Source organism: Cydia fagiglandana, chromosome 21, assembly GCF_963556715.1.
Source record: "Cydia fagiglandana chromosome 21, ilCydFagi1.1, whole genome shotgun sequence".
NCBI lineage: Eukaryota > Metazoa > Arthropoda > Insecta > Lepidoptera > Tortricidae > Cydia > Cydia fagiglandana.
In genome coordinates, this window is record NC_085952.1 from 7,376,284 (window position 1) to 7,398,404 (window position 22,121).

General features: G+C 40.4%; 1 protein-coding gene across 4 annotated transcripts in view; it reads left to right on the forward strand.

Annotated features, from left to right (window-relative positions):
* The first annotated feature begins 284 nt into the window (after nucleotides 1-284).
* The window catches only part of LOC134675179 (ileal sodium/bile acid cotransporter-like), a 65,643-nt gene continuing 43,806 nt past the window's right edge, over nucleotides 285-22,121 (forward strand). Inside the window, exon 1 of one of the 4 annotated variants that reach the window (XM_063533376.1) lies at nucleotides 285-452. The gene's annotated coding sequence lies outside the window, so the exon portion shown is untranslated. Of the gene's footprint in view, nucleotides 453-8,425; nucleotides 8,651-22,121 lie in introns of those variants that run through there. The other 3 variants (XM_063533378.1, XM_063533377.1, XM_063533375.1) reach the window with 3 other exon arrangements.

The following is a 22,121-nucleotide window of genomic DNA, read 5'->3' on the forward strand; positions in this document are numbered from 1 at the left end:
ATTATATTCGAGGGATTTTATCTTTAGTTCGAGCAACACTGATTATTGCGAGACAGATAAAAAATATAATACTTTTTGTTTTCTATAAAATATTTAGTTCCTCAATTATATAATATTGCTAAAAATATATTTTATTATTATAAATACAGAATTTTGTATTATTTATGATTATGGAATATTATTGTGGAATATTAAGACAAGAAAGTACAAGATTTCGTGTGTATAGCTATGGTGTATAGAAAACATGAAACTGTCAAAAAAACGTCATCAACAACAAGTGTCAAAGTTGTCAATGGTCTTCAAGACACGGGGTGTGATAGCCGTGGAAAGTTTTAATTAAACGGTCTTAAATTGAGATATATATTTAAATGATAGTTGTCATAACAAGTTGCAGTGATAAGACGTTAATGTGATAGTCAGAGGAATAATTTGCAAGTCAACCTGCGAATAATGTAAGTAAACACATTCAATTTTAAGATCTCGTAAGATCCGTGTAGCGAATTCCACCTTCTTGCACGTTGCACAACTGCATATTTAAGACAAAGTTAATCCCAATTACATGGTTAAACATCGATATTCATTTTTAAGTTGTTACGATTTAAATTCAATTCATAAAATTACATTTAAATGTATTTGATTTTCAAAATTGTTGATTGTGAAATAGGTACAACAGTTGTCATTTACATAACTCTATACTTCCAAAGTTATAAGACATAGGTTCACGAGTTCACGCAGTCTCTTTTGGACTTGTAATAGTTTACTATTCTTCAGTAATTGGATTATGTTTTCTGGTCCATAACTTTTTTTTTTAATTAATGAATGTAGCATCTGAAGGTCACTTAAATTGAGAAGGTACAAGTAATGTTATTTCTTAAAGATAATTAAATTATCATATAGTAGCTGAACTCTACAATCAAGTTATTGTGATTCAGCTTATTATTTTTCATCTATATACTTTCTTAAGTACTTATATGAATTTTATCAATATTTGGCTACATATGAATTAAGACCCTGCAGTGTGATCCCAATGCCTACAATAAATGACTATATGGTCTGATAAAACTTAGAAGCTACTGACAGAGGCCTTTTGTATGTTGATATGTACACTGCGGAAACGGATTATAAGCCCCATGCAATTAAATATGCTTAATTATGAGCTACACTAATTTCTGCAGTGAAGGTGTTAACACTTTCGGTGCCGGGCATACATGTTCTTGGCAGTGAATGTGTTAAGTCATCATTAGTAGTTTCAAATATAATATGACCGTTTTCCACCCCGAAGGGAAGAAAACGGATATTTGAGGTCTTGCCGAGGCTTGACCTTTCGGAGATTACCTGTCTTACCAATACATGCAATTGTGCTGAGTAGCTAACACCGGATCGAGTCTGCGAACGCGGCGCGGCCGCGCACGGGGTGCGGGACGCGCGGGGAGGGGCGCCGGCCGGCAAGCAAGCGACGAGTCGCGCGCGCTTCATCAGTACCTACATTCAATGCCGGCAAGGCCCTTACTCAGGTCAAGCCTCGGCAAGACCTCAAATATCCGTTTTCTTCCCTTCGGGGTGGAAAACGGTCATATTTAAGGTCTGTGCCTTCGGCTTGACCTTTCGGAGAAGTGTTTATCTCCTGCCGGCGACCCCAGCGTACTGTGACCTTAATAAAATTGATAGGTTGATGTACTTTCAGAAATAATAAAAACAATTAATGTTCCATAAAAAGACTTATTATTCATATAAAAACACCAAACAAAAACAGAAAGAAACAGTATTAACAATGAGATCCACCTCATTCAGTCAACCTCTGACTGGTAGCAAAAAGAAACAAAAATAATAATAAAATCAGACTTCTGACAAACATAAAGTGTACTAATGAGTATAAGAGCACTTATAAGGCTTAATCTTTTATAACAAAAACTTTCTAATTCAGCTCTAAGAGCTACCCTTATAAAATCACAGATTGTAACTACCTATGAGATCTTGTTACTACTTACACACGTAATCAGTCAAATAAACACAAGTAACACAACCATGTTATTAAACAGCTTTAAATGACTAATTTAAAGGGCCCACCCCGCCAATACTATATTTTGACTTATCCACTTTTTTACAGTAATGTTTGAAAAAGTTGACTGAACCGCGCCAGTTTCCTTTTTCCAAAATACGATCAAGTGGAATTTCATTTTGATAATCATATGAAGCTACAGCCGAACGTATAGATCCAGGCCCACATTTTATGCCAAGATCGGAGAAGGGCGCTTTTAGCCAACCTGCGATAATCGTTCGAGACGCCGCTTTTACTACCCCCCTAGTAGATATGAACAAGTTGTCCAAACCGTGACAACTTTTCCTTCTAGCCTCAGAAACAGAGATCAGACGACGAACCCATCTAACAACATCCAAAATTTCGTCGTTTCTACTTTTTAACTCCCATCCTGACTGTTGCCTACTAGCCGAATCTGTTTTGGATCCAAAAGATGGCCAAAATATTATAGATGTATTCGAATCGGAAAAGAAATCTCTACCTATTGATAGTAATGTTAAATCATGGATCCTTCGCCCAGATGCCAGTAACAAGAGAATAGCCGTATGTCGAGAAACTTGAAATATACTCGCTGGATCTGGAGGGTGATCCTTAAGCCACTGGAGCATATCCTCAATATTCCAGACTGAATTAGATCGTTTATTACTCGAGCAGGCGGATTGCTTTAAACTTATCGCTTTCAACATGTATTTCACCAAAGGATGTGCAGACAGCCTCATTTCCTGTTCCGGATCAGATAATGATACGATTGCCGATTTTTGTACTAGAATTGAAGGGTAACTCAATCTTTTGCAGCGATTCAAGTATCCTAAGTAAGTCGCTAGCTGCTGTGGCCGAGGCCTGTTAGGCTCTACTCCATTCTGATTACACCATCTTCTCCATTGTGACCACGCTGACTTGTATGTCTTCCAGGTATATTGACGCCAGGCTGTCAAAAGAAGGTCGATATCTTCGGGATCTAAACCGCTAATCAATTTACTCCACCCCGTATCTTCCAAACCTCCAAATGAAGATTGTTTACATCCGGTGGAGTCCTGTTTGTCGAAAGATCCGTGAGATGTTGGTCCAGATTCCATATTCGAAAAGGTGGCGCCAATGCTCGGCTCCTCACATCTGCCCTCCAGAATACATGCTCCCACCGAGGAACGACAAGCAAATAAATCCCCGATGCCCTGTTCAAGTGCTGCAGCACTCTTGGTACCAGAGGAGGAGGCGGGAACACCCAGGCCAGCTCGTAGTCCCATATCCTGCTGAAAGCATTCACAAATAACGCCTGATCGTCCCTTGCATCCATCGTTGCATAAACCGGTACCACTTTCGACTGGTATGTCGCAAATAGATCTATTTGTGGGATGCCCCATTTCATAAACACCCGAGTTGTCACAGTTTGACTGAGATGCCAATCTGGCAAACTCTTGTTCCTCGACAGGCAATCCGCTATGACATTGTAGCGACCCGGGATGTAAAACGGAACTAACGTCACTCTCAACTCTTGAGTAAGCATTAATATCTTTTTCGTTAGATCTAACAACGTCAGCGATTTCGTCCCTCCTTGATTCCTCAGTTAGGATATCACCGTTCGATTGTCTGCTTGTAACATTACCGTTTTCGTGGCAATGGTTGTTTGACAACACTCCAATGCTATTAGGACGGTGTGAAGTTCCTTGCGATTGACGTGCCATAGCTTCTGAGCTGGAGTCCATAAGCCTTCTAGAGTTTTTCCGTTGATTTGAATGCCCCAACCCAGATCTGACGCGTCTGTAGAAAGAAAAATTGAGGGTTCTTCTTGAAATATTCGTCCGGGTTTCTCCAAGTTTTCTAGCCACCACTGGCAATCCATCAGGGCAGACACTGGCATTAGTCGTCTGGTCGATGGCTGGTCTTCGGAGAGAAGTCGGCCGGCTCGTTGCAAATTTCGCGTGAAGAGGCGACCCAGTGGAACCACTAATGATGCGAAGCCTAGTTTGCCGATCAAAGAAGATCCTTCTTTCCAATTCCAGCTTCTTCTTGTCATCATCCTTTGTAGAATTTTTTGAATGTCGCTTCGCTTTGATTGTGGAAGTGACTTCAGATTTTGCGAGGTGTCCCACTGAACACCGAGAAACTCCATCTGCTGTGTGGCTTCTAGTACTGACTTTTCTCGATTTACTGTCCATCCCAGGTGACTTAATAGATGAATTGCTGACTTTATGTGACCGTTTAAAACCTCTGGATTTTGATGCGCAAAAAGGAAGTCGTCCAGATAAACCAGAACCCGTATGTCTCTTGACCTTAGAACACCAGCTACCCAGTTGCTCAGACGAGAAAATGCCAACGGTGCCGTTGCAAGCCCGAACGGGAGAGAGGTCATCCGATATACTTGACCCTTGAAAGCAAAGCAGAGGAACCTTCGATGGCTTTCTTTGATAGGCACGTGGAAATATGCTTGAGACAAATCCAGCTTTCCCATAAAGTCTCCGTTCTGTAAGAACTCTGGAATCTTGTTTTGGTTTATCAGCCTGAACTTTTTGGGTTGCAGATACAAGTTTAAGCGCTTCAGGTTGAAAATCTGACGAATTTTGCCATTTTGCTTTGGAATGAGGAAAATTTGAGACAGGAAACCCGCTTCCTCTGTTGTTCTCTCGGCTACACCTTGGGCTATTAAACTTTTTATCTCTGATTCCATTAACTTTGAGGTTTTGGTTGAAAAGGCTTCTATGGTTCTTTCGTTGAAGGGTATTGACGGTGGCTTTTTTACGAATGGAATAGAATAACCCTGTATCGTTTTTAAAATCCAGGGAGGTGCCCCGAGGTCCTTCCAAACGTGCAGGTAATTTCGCAACTGACCTCCCAGGAACCTCACTTCAGAAACGTCGAACTTTGCCGTGTCGGCGAGTGCGGTCGTTCGACTTCTTGGAGTGACTCGTTGACTCACTCTGGCGCTTGCGAAAGGATGAGGTGATAGCACCTGGTCGAGACTTCCATTTTGGCTCCGAACTCTTAGAAGGTCGAGATGTGGCAACCGTTTCTGAAGTGTTCCGGTTCTTTTTAACAATTTTCCGGTTTGTAAAATGGTAAGACTTGCCCGATCTTGAGGGAAATATTTTATAAAAACCGCCTTCATCTTTTATAAATTCTGACAATTTCCGTTCGTCAAAGAGGCATTCTTCTGACGGCGGTATATCCTGCAGCTTCCCTGATAAGTAGTCTGACCCAGCTTTAAAATATTTTCTGCGCAAATCTATCGCCTCTGACCTGCGAGCGCATGCCAGGTGAAGTAAATCGTCTGAGGTACTCTTAAACTGAGATGACGGGTTAGACAGAGCTTTCTTCATCTCGTCAAGTAAAACTTTATCTTTTGATAGGACCTTCTGTATCTCTTCCCCCAACGCCTTACGTTGTTTTAAGAGGCCGTGGGTAATAGTACCCAACACATCGTCCATTCTTAACAACAAAGACGAGGTGAATGACTTTTGAGTCAGCCGCTCTAGCGGAGAGTTGACTTTTAAGCCGCTGAATACTGGGCTTGCCTTTAACCGCTTCTCTACCTCCTTATATTTGATCTTATTCCAGGACTTGGAACCTAACTTCTGGCAAGCCATTCCTTTGGCTTTAATTTCTGCCGTCGGCTCGGGAACAGGGGGCTGCTCCTCTCTAACTTCTGGTAGCAAAAAATCCTCCTGAGAAACTGGATCCGGTGGGCACCAGGACTCCTCTGTACGCTCGCTTTCTGCTACGGATGAGGCCCCTGAGAAACCATCTATATCGTCCTCGGACTCGCTATACCGGCGTTGGTCGCGATTTGAAAAAGTAGGGGGCAATTCCTCTCTCTTTTCCAGTCTGTGCAAGAGCTCCGCGAACATACCATCGACTTTTTCCTCCAAGAGGTCTATCCTGGACCTTTTTGGTTCGCTAGAACGCGACATGCTTCGTCGTCTTTTGTGACTGGCTGCGCTGCGCTGACTGTGAGACGCTGAGCTCGATTCCCCCGAATCCGACTCCGTCCGTCTTAAGATTTTAAAGGCCTCTTTCCGACTCAGGAACGTAGGCTTTAATTCCGTCAACGCCTTATTAAACAGCTCTGTCTTCGCGGCGGAACCTCTTATCCTGTTAGCTAAGGCTGGAGGTCCCATTATGAGTGCCCGTGTAAAAGGCCATTGGAGCATTCTTATCTTCATATCTCGAAAAGTTTTCTCGGATACGTGTGTCGTAGTTGGAAAAAAGGCCTTCATCACCTCTACTGTTGGGAGCGCGAAACGCAATTTGTTTAAAATTTGTGGATCGACTTCGCTCGCATCTTCCATTGTCGACTTCACAACTGTCCACGCCGTCCAGCCATCCGGGTAGTTCTCTTGCACTAAGAGCTTCAAATTCTCCAGCACGGAGTCATCTTCCGGCGTCGCTGCATGCTCATCCAACAGCGCCCCTAGCGCCACCAAGTCACCAGCCTCCGCCATCTGGAAGCATGTGTTTAAATCACCCACTTGCAAGGTCCGAAGCAAATCACCACACCTTGAGCCAACGGCATATTAAACATGTGCAAACAGTGTGCATTTTTAGCATAAGTCAAAATTGTTAGGTGTTAGGTTAACGGCTGCAGTGCTAGTACATTACTAAATACTTCAATTTTGAAGTTAGATTTTAAAAGCAAACTATGCCTTCAGGCTACAGACGGGAGTTACACCGAGCCTTGTGATTGCGGGTGTGGGGCAAATCGAGCCATGCGGCTGCGACTGCGGCTCGATTTGAGCCTCACGGCTGCGGCTGCGGCCAAAAATTTGAGCCGTACGGCTGCGGCTGCGGCTGGCGAGCCGAGTACTGCTGCGGCTGCGGCTGATGAGCCCAAGGCTACTGCCGCTGCGGCTGGCAGGCCATCAACAGTCGTCGGGACGACTCACGACTCGTGTATCGCCCCAAATCGGGCTGGTGCTCAGACCAAAATTTGATTTTATATGATTGACAATTTCAGATCGCCTTAATAACCGCAACTCGCACAGATAAACTTATAAGCAGGAAAAAATCACAGAAAAACAGGAATATATCTGTTAACAGAACACTAAAAAACAAGAAACACAAACGTCTCCGACAAACATGCAGAAAATAAATAACTACAATCTTTAAAACTCGGTCACAAATTATTCGTACGCAAACCAAACCATTTATAATTCAACAGACCCGATCACGGTAACAATAAAAACCAAATTTACTTACGGTTTTCGCTCGTAAACTCTCATAAACACAACACGAACGTTACACAACGTTAGCAAATACACAACACAACGCACTGTAGCGGTAATAACAGCGTACTGATGAAGCGCGCGCGACTCGTCGCTTGCTTGCCGGCCGGCGCCCCTCCCCGCGCGTCCCGCACCCCGTGCGCGGCCGCGCCGCGTTCGCAGACTCGATCCGGTGTTAGCTACTCAGCACAATTGCATGTATTGGTAAGACAGGTAATCTCCGAAAGGTCAAGCCGAAGGCACAGACCTTAAATATATTTATATGTGAGCTACAGGACAGGTTACCATGTAAAATATTGTGAACAAGTAGGTGTTGATCAACTTGAGCTGTCATGAGATCAACTTTATTCTGTGAATTTGTTGTTCATTACTAGTAAATAGCCTTAGCATGAGTGTGTCATGACTATATATTGTGAGCGAGATAGGCCACTTGTCTTTTTCTAAATAATACAGTTAGAAAAAGATGGGTTGTTAAACTCGCGCGCGAGATGCTGTTGCTACGCACTCATGCTAAAGCTACAGTTCGATTTGTTTACTTATAGAATTATACACAATGTATGTTATCTTTTTTTGCTTTGCATACATATTTTAACTAGATTTGTATGATTTCTCAGGTGATAACAATAAGTTGTCTTCTGTTTCAAAACAGCACATCTTTAATGTGTTCATAATTATGTAACAGGCTATTTATTAAGTATGTTTCAGGATAGAATAGAGAAAAGGGTTGGCATTTAATTTCATAATCAAACTGCACAATGTGATTAACATGTATTTAAGTTTAGGTTGTAAGTAGTCCCGTTGTGCAGTTTGATAATGTTTAATAATCGTTAAAGTTTAAATCAGTGGATTTTATTTCATTTTAGGTCAACACAGTGGAATGATTTCGCTTCTTATTTTTTTTTAATGTTCAAAAATTATATCATCTTCATTTCATAACTTTTCTTTTATGACATCTGCATATTAGCATCCTTAAGTGATCAATTTCTGATGGAAAACCCCAGTTCACATGATTGAACTACTTAAGAACACTGTTGCAAAAAACACTAGGTACCAATAAGGATCTCACGATATGTGTATCTCGGCACGAGTCGGAGTCGACCTCCGCGCCTCGACATTCGCTCGACAGCCTTGAATGACCCCTCCCCTCGCGCGAACTTTAACAGCCAGTCTCAAACAGCGCGGGTCCGAAGCGTACGTCCCGCGCTTTAAAAAAAAAAAACGTCATTCGCGAAGTTCTTTATCCCTACCCTCGCGCGAACTTTGACCAGCCAGTCTCAAATAACGCGCGCCCGGAGCGTACGTTCCCGCGTTAAAAAAAAAACTAAAACCTCATCACGAGGTTCTTTATAGTGGTACTTTCACTTGCGCTCCTGTTGACAATTGCATCACAGTACAGGTATGTAAAGCCTGGCTTTATCATGTGTTGTAACACCTGTCGCTCACATGATTCTCACGATCCTTACGTCGTTCGTATTAGTTTTTAGTTAGATTACCTAATAAAATAACTTTTCTTTGGTAGTGATTATCTGATTATAACTATTATTGATTGTTACATGATAAAATGCTTGATGCTTATAAATAGAAAAATAAAGAAGACTTATTTAATTGTCTACATTCTATTATTATATTACGCAAATGTTTTTCGGATTTTTCATATTTTCCCGCCTAAATATATCAGTAGTGGATGACTGTGCTTAGGTTAGGTTAGGTTATCGCGACAAATACCTACTCTTCGTAGCTCCTTGTAAATAAAGTTTTTTTTTTATTCTAAGTAATTATAGCTGCTACCTCATATAAACAGTCTTTAATTCTTCTTCTTATTCACCATGACCTAAGTACGCTACAGTCAATGGATGGGCTGGATGTCCCTAAAGGCTCCTCTTCACGTTGGGCCAACGCCAACGCCAACGAGGGACGCATTTATGCGTCAGAGGGAGCAAGTGATATTGCTATCTCATTCTACCGCATGGCTGCGTCCCTCGTTGGCGTTGGCGTTGGCCCAACGTGAAGAGGAGCCTTAAAGGGGCCTGTCAGTTGTTCGGAACTGTCAAAATTTTGTTCTAACTGACAGGCCGATACCGTCCGGCGGACTGTTAATCAGTGGGCCCCTTAACACTTTACCAGGCTGACAGTTCAAAAATGACAATCGAGTGTCAGTCTATACTCATCGAAAATAAGACCCCAAGTTTGAAGTGCCGTATGTGGGAAATATATATCCCTTAGCATGGTAAAGGGTTAAATACCTAATATACCTATAACCAGAGATATATATAACTCCGTATAAGATAAATAAAGTCTAAGAAAAAAAACGTGCCTCGGAAATCAAGAAAAAGTCATTCTCGAATAGATGGCGCACACACCTTTGGCCTATCCTCTGCTAGATGGCGTTGACGACACCGTTTGATATTTAACAATTTTAACACATATCAGTGAAAGAACATGGGTCAGTATGGAACAATAAAAATTAAAAATCATTTATCCGTAAACATGTTTTGATTAATTTATACATTTTCAATTTTATTTTAAGTTTTAATCGTGTGTCGATAGATGGCAGTAAATGTACCGTTACTACAAAATTTACTTTGGCGATAGCCCTCTATACTATCTATTCTCTTTGCTATAACGTTTACTCGTTGAAGAGGCAGAAGAGTATGCGTGTAGTTATTGCGAAACGCTATAGCATTTGAATAGCACAACCAGTCGTAACGTAAACAATAGTACATTTCGATGCTAGTGCGGAAGGTATGTCATTACTTCACGAGTACCGAGATATCTTGCCACGAGCCGCAGGCGAGTGGCAAGACTCGGGACGAGTGAAGAATGACATTTCCGCACGTGTATCGAACGACGTTTTTTAATACAGTTGCGAAAAAATAAGAAAAACATTGTTAATCGTACACTAAACAAAAGTGGTAACAGTGACAGCTCGGTTAGACGTCGTCTTTAAGTATATTATATCTATGGGCGTTTGACAGCTATTCCGTTCCATTCAGTCAACTTATTAAGAACGGAATTTTCAATATTGAATATTAAAAAATAAACGTGTTATAATGACGAAGAGGTAAGTAATTAAATATGAAATATGTAATATTTTTCGTATTCTTACATTAACGGTAGGTTTTTATGCTGATTACGACGTTTAAAGGAAAATAATATTAACACTCATCAATAAGTAGTCGTGAATTGGAACAAATATAAATTTAAAAAAATTGGAAAAGTAAAAAGCACTAGTTCGAGATAACCAACTTTCCGCACGCTAAACAGCTACGTAAAGTAGCACTTTTTGAGCAACTGTATTAAAAATAATATTACGTGCGTATGCACATTAAATTACGTTCATTGCATTAATTATTTTATGTTTAGGGCCCCCCCACATCTGGCGTCTTTCGAGCGTCGGCGTCTACAATTCTATGGCCGACGTCGACGCAACGTCGGCGCAGCGTCGACGCAACTGCGCAGCGACGTCATTTTCCATAGCGCTGGACCGACGCCGACAGACGCCGACGCTCGAAAGACGCCAGATGTGGGGGGGCCCTTACTTCAAACTTTTCTGCGAAGGAAAACATCGTCACGCAAACCGATCCTTTTAGTTTATCACATCTAAGTTACTACTAAGGGAGAGTGGGAAATAACATACCTATACCTCTCTTTCCCACTCATCAGAAACCGTCTGACGAAAAGGTAGTTGTAATAGCTTTTATAAAGGCATATAAAGCAGGCGATTATTTTTCGGTGCATATTTTTGACCATTTGTCATAGAAAAGGAAACTCTTATACCTGCAAATCTTCAGAAAATTCGCGTATGTACGGGACAAACGGTAGACAACATAATGGAATGCTCCTATTAGGGGTCATCCATTAATTACATCACACGTTTAGGGGGAGGGAGGGGGGTTAAGAAAATGTGACATATTGTGACATGGGGGAGGGGGGAGACACAAACTTTGTGACGTCACTTCAACTTCATCAGTAACCGAAAATTTATTTAAATTATTTTATTCGCTGTACATTTAAATAACAAGTTTTTAAAACGATAATCGTTTTTTTTTCTTTCCTAAGCAGTTTTGGGTTATAAAATTACTAATATTTATATCGTCAATAACATTTTGATAAAATATTAATAATACTTAGGTACTTACTTAATTCGATTTGGCGATTTCGTAGAAAAAATGTGACGTCACACTAGGGGGGAGGGGGTTTGCCAAATGTGACCAAGTGTGACAAGGAGGGGTCAAAAAACCTAGAAATTCGTGTGACGTAATTAATGGATGACCCCTTATACGTGTCATTTCGATGGTAAAGATTTGTATGTAAAACTTCTACTAGCTCTAATATCTTTGTAAGTACCTATTGGATGCTGCCGGTTACAGCACAGAATAAATAATAGTACTACCGTACAGAAAGGAAACTTCCTACAAAACCGAAGTTTGACAGCAGTTCAGGGTCGAATCTTGCTATAATATATGCTTATATCCCTTTCTAATATATGGCTCTATCCCTTTCGGGTATGTAGGGTTGTCAAAATTCAAGTGATTATCTTATCTGTGGTCGTGCACGCAAAAGGAAGTTGAGTGGTGTCAACCCTAATAATTGCTCGGAGCAATGCTGAGCCGAGCGGAGCCGAGTTTGGCCGATCTCAGGAGTTACGCACCCCTGGTTACAGCTCAATAATGGATAAAATTGTTGTACGATTAAAATCCTATCTCCGCTTGGCAAGGTCAAATTAAAGCCATTAAGAGGTGGCATATAATCATTAATTGATTTAGTCACCTTGACTTAAAATAAGACCGGCTACAACTCGAAATGAAGGTGCCCAGCACTTAACACAAATTGTGACGTTTTCAATTAAAAGGTAACACGTGGTCGGTTGTCACTAAGATTGATTTTAAATTGAAGCTTTATGGAAATATCGCGTTTTTGACGACCCATTACAAGGGTTGAAAACGGCACAATGGACAATTGATGCAGAGTTGAGTTGAAAGCACATGATAAAGTGTCCACTGAACAAAGTAATCACGCTACAACGAAAATAGAAATGAAATAAAAAAGAATGTCAAAATCATAATAGGATTCATTTCCGTAATCTGATGATTAAATGTGGATTGATATCCACATTAAAAAAAAAAATATCTTTATTTCAGAATATTAAAAAAATCCATACAATATTGTTATTGTTAGTATCATATCATTAGTATCATTACAGCTACATGTTAGTAGCATACATACATGATGATGATGAGCATACGTCGGACTCCAGCGGGCATTTTCGTGGCATGTCAGGCAGGCAGGCAAGGTTCGCAAATCAATCAATTCACTTTCGAGTATTTGTACTTAGTATTTGGTACCTAGTATTTATAATGTGAAATTCCAAATATCATAGCAACTAACTGCGTTATGACGCATGTCAGCTATTTCTTTGTTTTTTAAGTGGCCACTTCAGTGGGCTATCAGTCATCACTTCAAAGAGTATTTACACATTAAAGATGAATAAATGATAACGGGTAACTAATTTAATTAACTATGTTACAAATACTAGGTACATTATAATACTCGTAAGTTAAGATTTTTTTGTAAACCTTACCTTGCCCTCAAACTGCCCCCTATAGTCCGACGTTTGATGATGAGTACATGTAAAAAACGTACCTATGTTTTTTAGTGTTCCGTACAAAACTTTGTTCACGGAACACTTATGGGATCACTTCGGTCTTGCAAATCAGTTATTTTTTTGTATACCATCACCCACACTGTTAACTGTACATAGGTAGACCTTATGCCTTTAGTAATAAGGTCCACCTATGAACTTAGAGCAAAATTTGCATAGACATTTAAGTATTCACTTTAATTATGTTTTAATCTATAAACGCACCATATTCCTTACTGCATTTAATTAGCTGGAGGAAAATTTATGTCAAAACTATTTTTTTTTATGGTTTTTCCCGTCCGGTATTCCAGTATCGCATTTCCGTATGTATACTTCCCGTTTCTTACGTCTGTTGACAAGAGTAACACGTGTTTTATAATTTTATTTATATAATAATGCTGTGGAATGGCTCCAGACAACATGCAGCGAGTATATGATAGCGACCAGTCAAAATCCGACCATTGTACGGTCAAAGAATTTAATTTCAGTAACATTTCGTACCCTACTCAGTACCGTCTTTACTATAAGGGCACACGGGGTCCGTGCACAGGGCCCCCATACTCGGGGGCTCCAAAGGACAGACATTAACAGTATATTTGATCACCCATAACCCATAATAAATAGAAAATCAGTAGAAAAATATTAGTTTAATTCGCTTTCTTTACTTTCCAAAAAGGCCCGAAATTCTTATGTGCCAACTATGCTAAGGTAGTTTACGACGGTCCTGACCTACTGTCATAGTGACAAAAGTATGAGGTCCCTAATGACTTGTAATGGGCAGGATTCGTGCAGTGTATACTAAGAAAACTATTGACAGCGTTAGTTATAAAATATAATTGAAGTTTACAAAACAAGCTCTTATACATAAAACTAAAACTGAGAAAACCAGGCCAACATAAAGCAGTAAACAAATTAAGGGAAAGTTGGGCGAGGTACGGAAACTTATAAATAACGCATAAAATAAATACTAAACGCAAGAATATATCTAAAACAAAACATACAAGCGAAAAAACATAAAACAATATCAAAACAAAAAAATAAAATAAAACAAAAAGTTCATATAACGGTCCTGCCGGGGATCGATCTTGCAACCTCTTGCACTAGTTGCCCAGCTCTAAGCAACGTAACCGCTGGGCCAGGGAAGCGATACGTGTTTTGACGAAATATGCATCCGTATCCTTCAACGGCAAAGTATTAACTTGCAAATCCAATATTCTAAATATCTTGTATGTCCAAATTCCGTACATCAAAAATAAAGGGCGTTCCCATATGCTGCGGACAAAAGGTTCGAATGTAATTTACCCGGTGTTTTCAATTATCACTATTTAAGCAAACGCACAATAGCCCCGACTAGCACAATCAACTGAAAACACTTACCCCGTGACTGGTACACGCCAACAAACTTCACATATACATGGTTCGGAACTATACGCGCACAATGACCGTAAAATATCTTTAAATATTAATTTATCGCGTCTGCCATTGCAGTAACAAACGCCTGCAGCGTCTCTCTCCGCGTTTATTCTATCTTGTCGGGTCGGCCGGTTTCTACCGCTACCCTAAACTTCATAATCGTAAAACCTCATCTTAGGGTTGTACCCTGGTTACTATCGCTTCTCATAATTAGTCATAGATGGCGTTGGTATGTACTTGTGTATGTTCTGAGCGGAGCGAGAACATTACATATCCCCTCTCCTCCAGAGAATCCAACCGGATTCAAACCCTGCGCTTCAAGTCGCTTGCATGCCACATGCCCAAGTCTTTGCCCCTGAGACTACGTAATTTATAAGTATTTTCTGAGACCTTCTTGGAAATTATAGCTTCTTCAAATTTTGGCGCTAACTTGGACATAAATCTTTTGTCGGAATTGGACAAAAATTTCGTACGCTTCCATACTAGATCCCCCTCCTTGTACTCACATTCGCGTCGCCGGAGGTTATACCTTCTACTATTCAGATCGTGAGATATACTCATTCTTTTACAAACATCCTCGTAAATCTTCTGGCGAATGCCAATGCCTTCTTCGAATTTCTCTTTGTTAAATTCAAGCTTATCGCCCGGTTCAAAAGAATATGGCTTCATGCCCTGAACTGATGACTCCCGACCCAAGAACATAAAAGACGGTGTCCTTTCTGTCACTTCATGCACCGAAGTCCTAATCGCGTGTCCTATGAATGGGATATACTTGTCCCACTCCCTGTGGTCATCTTTCACATACGAGGCGATCGCGGTTCCTATGACTTTATTTACCCGCTCTGTCGGATTGGCCTGAGGATGGTAATATGGTGTATACCACAGTTTCACTCCATAATTTGACGCCAATTCTTTGAATTGTGTAGAAACAAATTGTTTGCCGTTATCGCAGACAATCACACCCGGAGTGCCATACATTAGAAATATTTGTTCCTCTACTATTTGCGAAATTGTCGAAGATTTCCCATTTCTTAGTGGGAATAGGAAACAAAACTTACTGAACCAACACGAGATCACTAGTAGCATTGTATTACCCTTTTTGGATTTCGGAAAAGGGCCCATTAAATCCATAGATATTATTTGAAAAGGCTCTGTCACCACACGTTGCCTTCCCATCAACCCGGTTGGTTTCATTTGTGAGGGTTTATGCCTGGCACACACTTCACAACTCTTTACGTAGCCTTTTACGTCTTGAATCAATGTAGGCCAGAAGTAGTGTTGTCTTGCACGATTGACCGACTTCTTGACCCCCAAATGTCCTGCAGCCGGGTGGTCATGGCATTCCCTTAGCACTTCGTTTCTAAGTTTTTCTGGCACGACTAGTTTCCAGCTATCGTTGTCGTTTGGGAATTGCTTCAGTCTAAGATACCTCCATAATCGACCTTGATTTAGCTCCCAACCTGGTTCATTAATCCCTTTAGCCACCTTTTCCTCCTCTGCCTTGTACCAGTCGTCTTTATCTTCCGGTGTTACTTCCAGTAAAGCAACTTCTTCCGTGATAGCACGAGACAAGGCATCAGGCACCGTGTTGTATTTCCCTCTTCGATGTACTATGTCGTAGTCGAATTGCTGCAAGCGCATCGCCCACCTCGCTAGGCGGCCATGTGGGTCTTTATTGCGGTGTAACCACTGAAGCGCACTGTGGTCAGAAATTACCTTAAAATGGCTTCCCTCAATATATGGCCGGAATTGTTCAACGGCGTGAATCACGCTAAGCAATTCCCTTTCAGAAGCGGAATACCTACACTCCCTTTCAGTTAGTTTCCTGCTGGTGTAGGCTATTGGCACCTCCAAACCATCAATTTCCTGGATCAAAACTCCACCCGTTCCTCTATTGGACGCATCACATTGTACCGAAAAAGGTTTGGCGAAGTCAGGAACTCTCAGAACTGGTGTAGAAGTGAGTGCTGTTTTAAGATTTACGAAAGCTTGCTGTGCGTCTTCGTTCCACAGTATACGTTTGCCTTTTTTACCACCTTTGGTTAAGTCATGCAAGGGTGACGTCACAATGGCAAAATTCTTGACGAAACGACGATACCAGCTTGCTAACCCAATAAACCGTTTCAGTTCCGAAAACGTGGTAGGCTGAGGATAATCTAGAATCGCTCTCACTTTGTCTGGGTCGGTGCGTAGACCATCTTTGTCCACTATATAGCCTAAGTATTTCAATGAAGGCCTCGCGAAGACGCATTTCTCTAAGTTAATGGTTAGGCCCGCTTCTCTGAGCTGATTCTTGACAAAAGTCAATGATGACAAGTGATCTTCAAAGTTGTCATTACATATGACTATATCGTCTAAGTATGAAAATACTTTACCTTCATACTCTGGCGGGAACAAGCGGTCCATTAAACGTTGTTGTGTCTGGGAAGCATTGCTCAAACCGAACGGCATGACCTTAAACTGATATAGTCCTTTTCCAGCTAGCCCGAACGCGGTTTTCTCCTTACTTCCTTTTTCGAGGGGTATTTGCCAGAACGCCGAACGCAAGTCAATTGTCGATAGGAAACGAGCATTTTTAAGACTGTCCAAGATGGTCGTAACTCTCGGAAGCGGATAAGAATCCTTTGTGGTCAGCTTGTTCAGCTGCCGGCTATCCAGGCATAAACGGTTCTTCCCGGAAGCCTTTTTTACAAGGAGTACTGGCGAGCGCCATGAGCTGCAGGATGGTTCGATAACATCGTCCTTGAGCATATCCTCAATTTCTCGTTCCAGTTCTCTCATTAATGGCGGTGCAAAAGGATATTGCCTCTGACTGGTAGGTAAATGATCACCTGTGTCAATTCTGTGCTCAAATATCAAATATCAAATATCAACATTTATTCAGCAAATAGGCCACAAGGGCACTTTTACACGTCAACATTGAATTTACATAAAAGCAAAAATAATAACATCAACAATTTTATAAATTAAAACTAACAATTCAATCTAACGTATTACAATTACTAAGAGATGTATATGGTCTCTTAATGTCGAATTACATACAAAATACAGACAAAAAAACACACACAAAAAATCTATAATATTTAGAGGTGTAAATGTCTCTAGGTGTCAGAACTATAAGATTATATAGTTTATCAAGTTATCCTTAGAGATGTATAGGGTCTCCAAGAGTCAATATCCTGTATAATTAATACATTCATTAAAAGAAAAGAAACATACGAGAACAGAATGAGGCGTCTCACTGTAATTAATTAATAAAAGTTACTAAGTATAATAGCTCGTGTTAGCTTAACAGACCAGTCTCCACAAACAGCACCCGTTCACGAGTATGACGCGTATCTCAGCCATCGCCTCCCTCAACCTTCATTCGGGAAAGTGGCGACCCGATCAACAACGCCACCGTAAGCAAAGACTTTTAAGCGAGCATGACATGTTCAAGCTACCGGCCTATATTAATATTAAAATAGTAATAACATGTAGCTGTAAGACACGGCATTTTGTGCTCATATGTTACATAAAAAGACAGTAATATAGCTTCACATAATTACTAGCCTAAGTTGACTTAGAGATGTAAAGGTCTCTAAGTGTCAGAAACATTAAAAATATAGGTAAGTATGTACAATCAAAAATAAAAATCAAATAAATAAATATGTACTTAGAGATGTATAAGGTCTCCAAGTGTCCAAAACTAAAATTAAATTAAACAATATAATCAAGCGAGAACATCATTGTCTCATGTGTCAATTCTACTGGACACTAGCATATTTAATTCAGTGTAAAAAAAAAAACAATATTTATTTAATTCTTATTATACTAATGAAACCAATCAAGCTACCGGCTTAAAAGCATCTCTATCGTTTATAAAATCATTTACAGTGTAGTACGCCTTACATAACAAGGAGTGCTTAATGTGCGACTTAAATTTGTGAAGTGGTAAATTCACTACATCAGTGGGGACTTTGTTATAAAAACGTGTACAGTTCCCGACGAAAGACGTACTAACCTTACGGAGGCGGTGGGCGGGCACGGCAAGTTTATGTTTGTTTCTAGTGTTATAGTTATGGATATCACTGTTAACCTTGAATTCGTGGATGTTTTTCCGAACATACATAATATTCTCTAGTATGTATTGAGATGCAACGGTAAGAATGTTAACTTCTTTGAATTTCTCTCTTAGGGATACTCGAGCGCCCAGTCCATAGATGGAACGTACTGCTCGTTTTTGCAGCACAAATATTGTCTGAATATCTGCCGCTTTTCCCCACAACAGAATTCCATAAGACATAACACTATGGAAGTAACTATAGTATACCAGCCTGGCCGTCTCTACGTTTGTCAGCTGTTTGATTCTCCTCACTGCATAGGCTGCTGAACTAAGTTTTCCGGCTAGAGTGCCTATATGTGCATGCCATTGCAGTTTGGAGTCTAAAGTGACTCCCAGGAAAACAGTTCGGTCCTCAAATTCCAGCGTATCACCTTTTATTTTAATCTTGCCGTTATTTACCTGCTTGACGTTAGGTAGCGTAAACTTGATGCATTTGGTTTTCTTGGCGTTCAAAAGCAAATTGTTTGCCGTAAACCAGTTTACAATGGTAGATAGCGCGTCATTAATGCTCTCGAAGCTATTTTCCTTTCTGTCCACTTTAAATATAAGGGAAGTGTCATCTGCAAATAACACTATATCATGTCTATCTTGCACAACTTTTGGTAAGTCATTAATGTATACCAAAAACAGGAAGGGACCAAGAATTGAACCTTGAGGCACTCCGAGGGCTACCGGGGACCCCGCCGATTGAGTTCCATTAATAACTACTCGCTGAGTTCTATCCGAAAGGTACGATGAGACCAGGTCAAGGGCACTAGCTTTTATCCCATAGCGGCTTAATTTTCTCTTTAAATTTTCGTGATCAACGCAATCAAATGCCTTTGACAGATCACAGAAAATTCCAACAGCATCTTGAGCTTTTTCCCAAGCATCAAAGATGTGTTTTAGAAGTACCGCACCGGCGTCAGTAGTTGATCGACCTTTGGTGAAACCAAATTGATTGCTATCAAGCAGTTTGTTTCTGTTGAAATGTGACAATAGTTGATTCAGAATAAGTTTCTCGAACACTTTGCTTAATGCCGGTAGTATTGAAATCGGTCTAAAGTTCGTGGGATCTGTTCTCGTTCCTGATTTAAACAGAGGGATAATTTTGCTATGTTATTTTTTATATATTATGCTCGATTAAGGAAGTCCTCCCCAATCCTCTACCAATTTCCGTATTCATTGCTTCTAAAAGGATGTCTAAGCTTTTTTTTTGTTTGTCTGTCAGTTCATCGCGAGAAATTACCGGAGTCACGAGTGTCGCGATACAAACTTCAGAAATACCCTCACCACGAGGTACTTCTTCTGTAACTGACAAATTAAATGCATTAAAAAAAGTCATTCCTAACACCATGTCATGCTTCAACTGCTTCATGACGAGAAAAGGGACTACCTTGTACTTGGCCCTGAATTGTATAGGTAAATCGAATACCGTGTTAACGTAGTGATTAGTACCGTCCGCAGTTGAAATGCTACCATCGTTTGCGCGTCCGGTCAATCCCAAGTTCAACAATTTTTTACTAAACTCCTGAGAAACTAATGACGGCGTAGCACCACAATCCAGCATACCCACAAAGGGCTGGTTCAAGATCTTGAAGTTTGCATACAACCGCGTATCTGATTTCCGCTCAATATTACAAATCTCCCCCGTAGCAAAAAATTTCGAAACGGTACCTAACCATTTCTGCCAATCATCACATGCGGAACTGCCTAATCTCTTGGGGTCTGATCGGCAGGCATCGACTCCGACTGCCCGTTTCCCTCCTTTGTAGCACTGCAGGCACACTTCTGAACTGTATTCCCAAAGCGCCCACATTTATAGCAAAAAAGTCTTTGCTTTGGTAAATTGCAATCTCTAAACCGGTGCCCTGGACTCCTACAATTCCAGCATTTAGACTGCGTCTTGCCCCCAACGGCTGCAACTTCATTCTGCCTAATTTGTCCAGCCTCTCCTACCCCTTGATATGCGAGATCCCGCTCCAACGAATGAGTGTCTTGCGTCGGTTCTTTGAATTTCTCACAAGTTAACTTCGTACGCTCGACAACTCTTAGAACTGCCGTTAACTCGGCTACCGTATTGAAGGAATCCCGGCATATTTCCTTCTGGAAATAAGGCTGTACATTTTTTCTCAATATGACCAACTTTTGCAACTCTGTTAGTGGTTCAGGCAAGCGGTTAAACATGTTCTGCATGGTAGATATGTAAATAATGACGCTCTCCTGCCTACTCTGGGTCCTCCGCTTGATCTCCTCTAGAAGTTCGTCCTGATAGTTCGGTTTCTGAAAGGTCCGGTTTATATTGATTGTCAATTTGTCACTGTGACAATGTACGAAATGGACTGACGGACGTCTGTCTGATATATCATAATCTATCATAAACTTACGAATATTATGTCTATCCCTTAGGAATGTTATTAACCCTTTACCAGGCTAAGGGATATATATTTCCCACATACGGCACTTCAAACATGTGCTCTATTTTCAGTGAGTAAGATTGACATTTAATTGTCATTTTTGAACTGTCAGCCTGGTAAAGGGTTAATAAAGTATTTTAATGTCAAGATACTTATTTGGGGCATTATCTAAGAAAAGGGACCTTATTGTCGATGGTGCTTAGGTACGCCGCACAGCGTCGTGCGGCATTGTATTTATACCGGAGCATCGTTAATAATGGCGTAAGCGCCATCGACAATAAGGTCCCTTTTCATAGATAACGTCACATTTAGCTTACCGCGTCAATACAAATAAAGCTATTTTATTTTCAATAACAGGTGAATGCATATATCTATATCTGTACAAAACATATTTCAGTATTTATGTGTATAAACAGTTGTTTTATTTAATGAAATAAATAACAACTTTGCATTGCTTGCAACAGAAGATAATATCGGCTTATTAAATCTATGAGTAACATTTATTTTATGTAGTTACAAATACGGCCGTTGTTCCAGCCAGACAAATGATTAAAATGACCATTTCTGAGAAGCTGACTGTACTTTGGTCTACTTATATGCCATACGATAGCCAACTGAATTGTTTATCTTCATACGAAATATCACACTCATAACTTTAAAAACACCAGAGATAGGAAGGTTTGAACTTTTCTTGTTTCATTGATCAACAAGTTACCCTATCATAGGCAGACAGGCAATTTACGATTTCAACAAGTTTGTTTATCTTGCGTATCCCTGTCAGTTATCGGTTATTTTCAACAAGATCCTACTGTTTTCTATATCGGACATTCTTATCTAGTTTCTGTTTGTATGTACTAAGCACAATCAATAGAAAACGCTGGTTGTATACAGCCTTATCAACCAACCAAACCCCGTTTTTAATTTTCGTCTAAACATATGTTTTAGCCAACTATCATATTGACTACTTACAGCAGCATTTCCCAAACTATGATGGGTCGCGAGACTCGCGAGTGAATATTGAGTGGGCCCTGAAAGTACTATAGAATGTAATTGTTAACAAATAATATTTTATGCCCCCTTTTTATGACAGCCAAGAGGTGGGTCACATTTGGCAATATTTGGTAGGTGGGTCGGTCTTCGTTTACTCGGAAGAAATTAATCGGGTATTATCACAAAAAGAATTGACTAAAGCTTCAAGTATAGCATTTGAATTAACATCCATCTCGTAGATATACTCATAAACGCTGGCTACCAATAGTGGCTGTTTTCTACCAATTACGGAAAACGAGCTGTAATTTCATTTAGATAACCG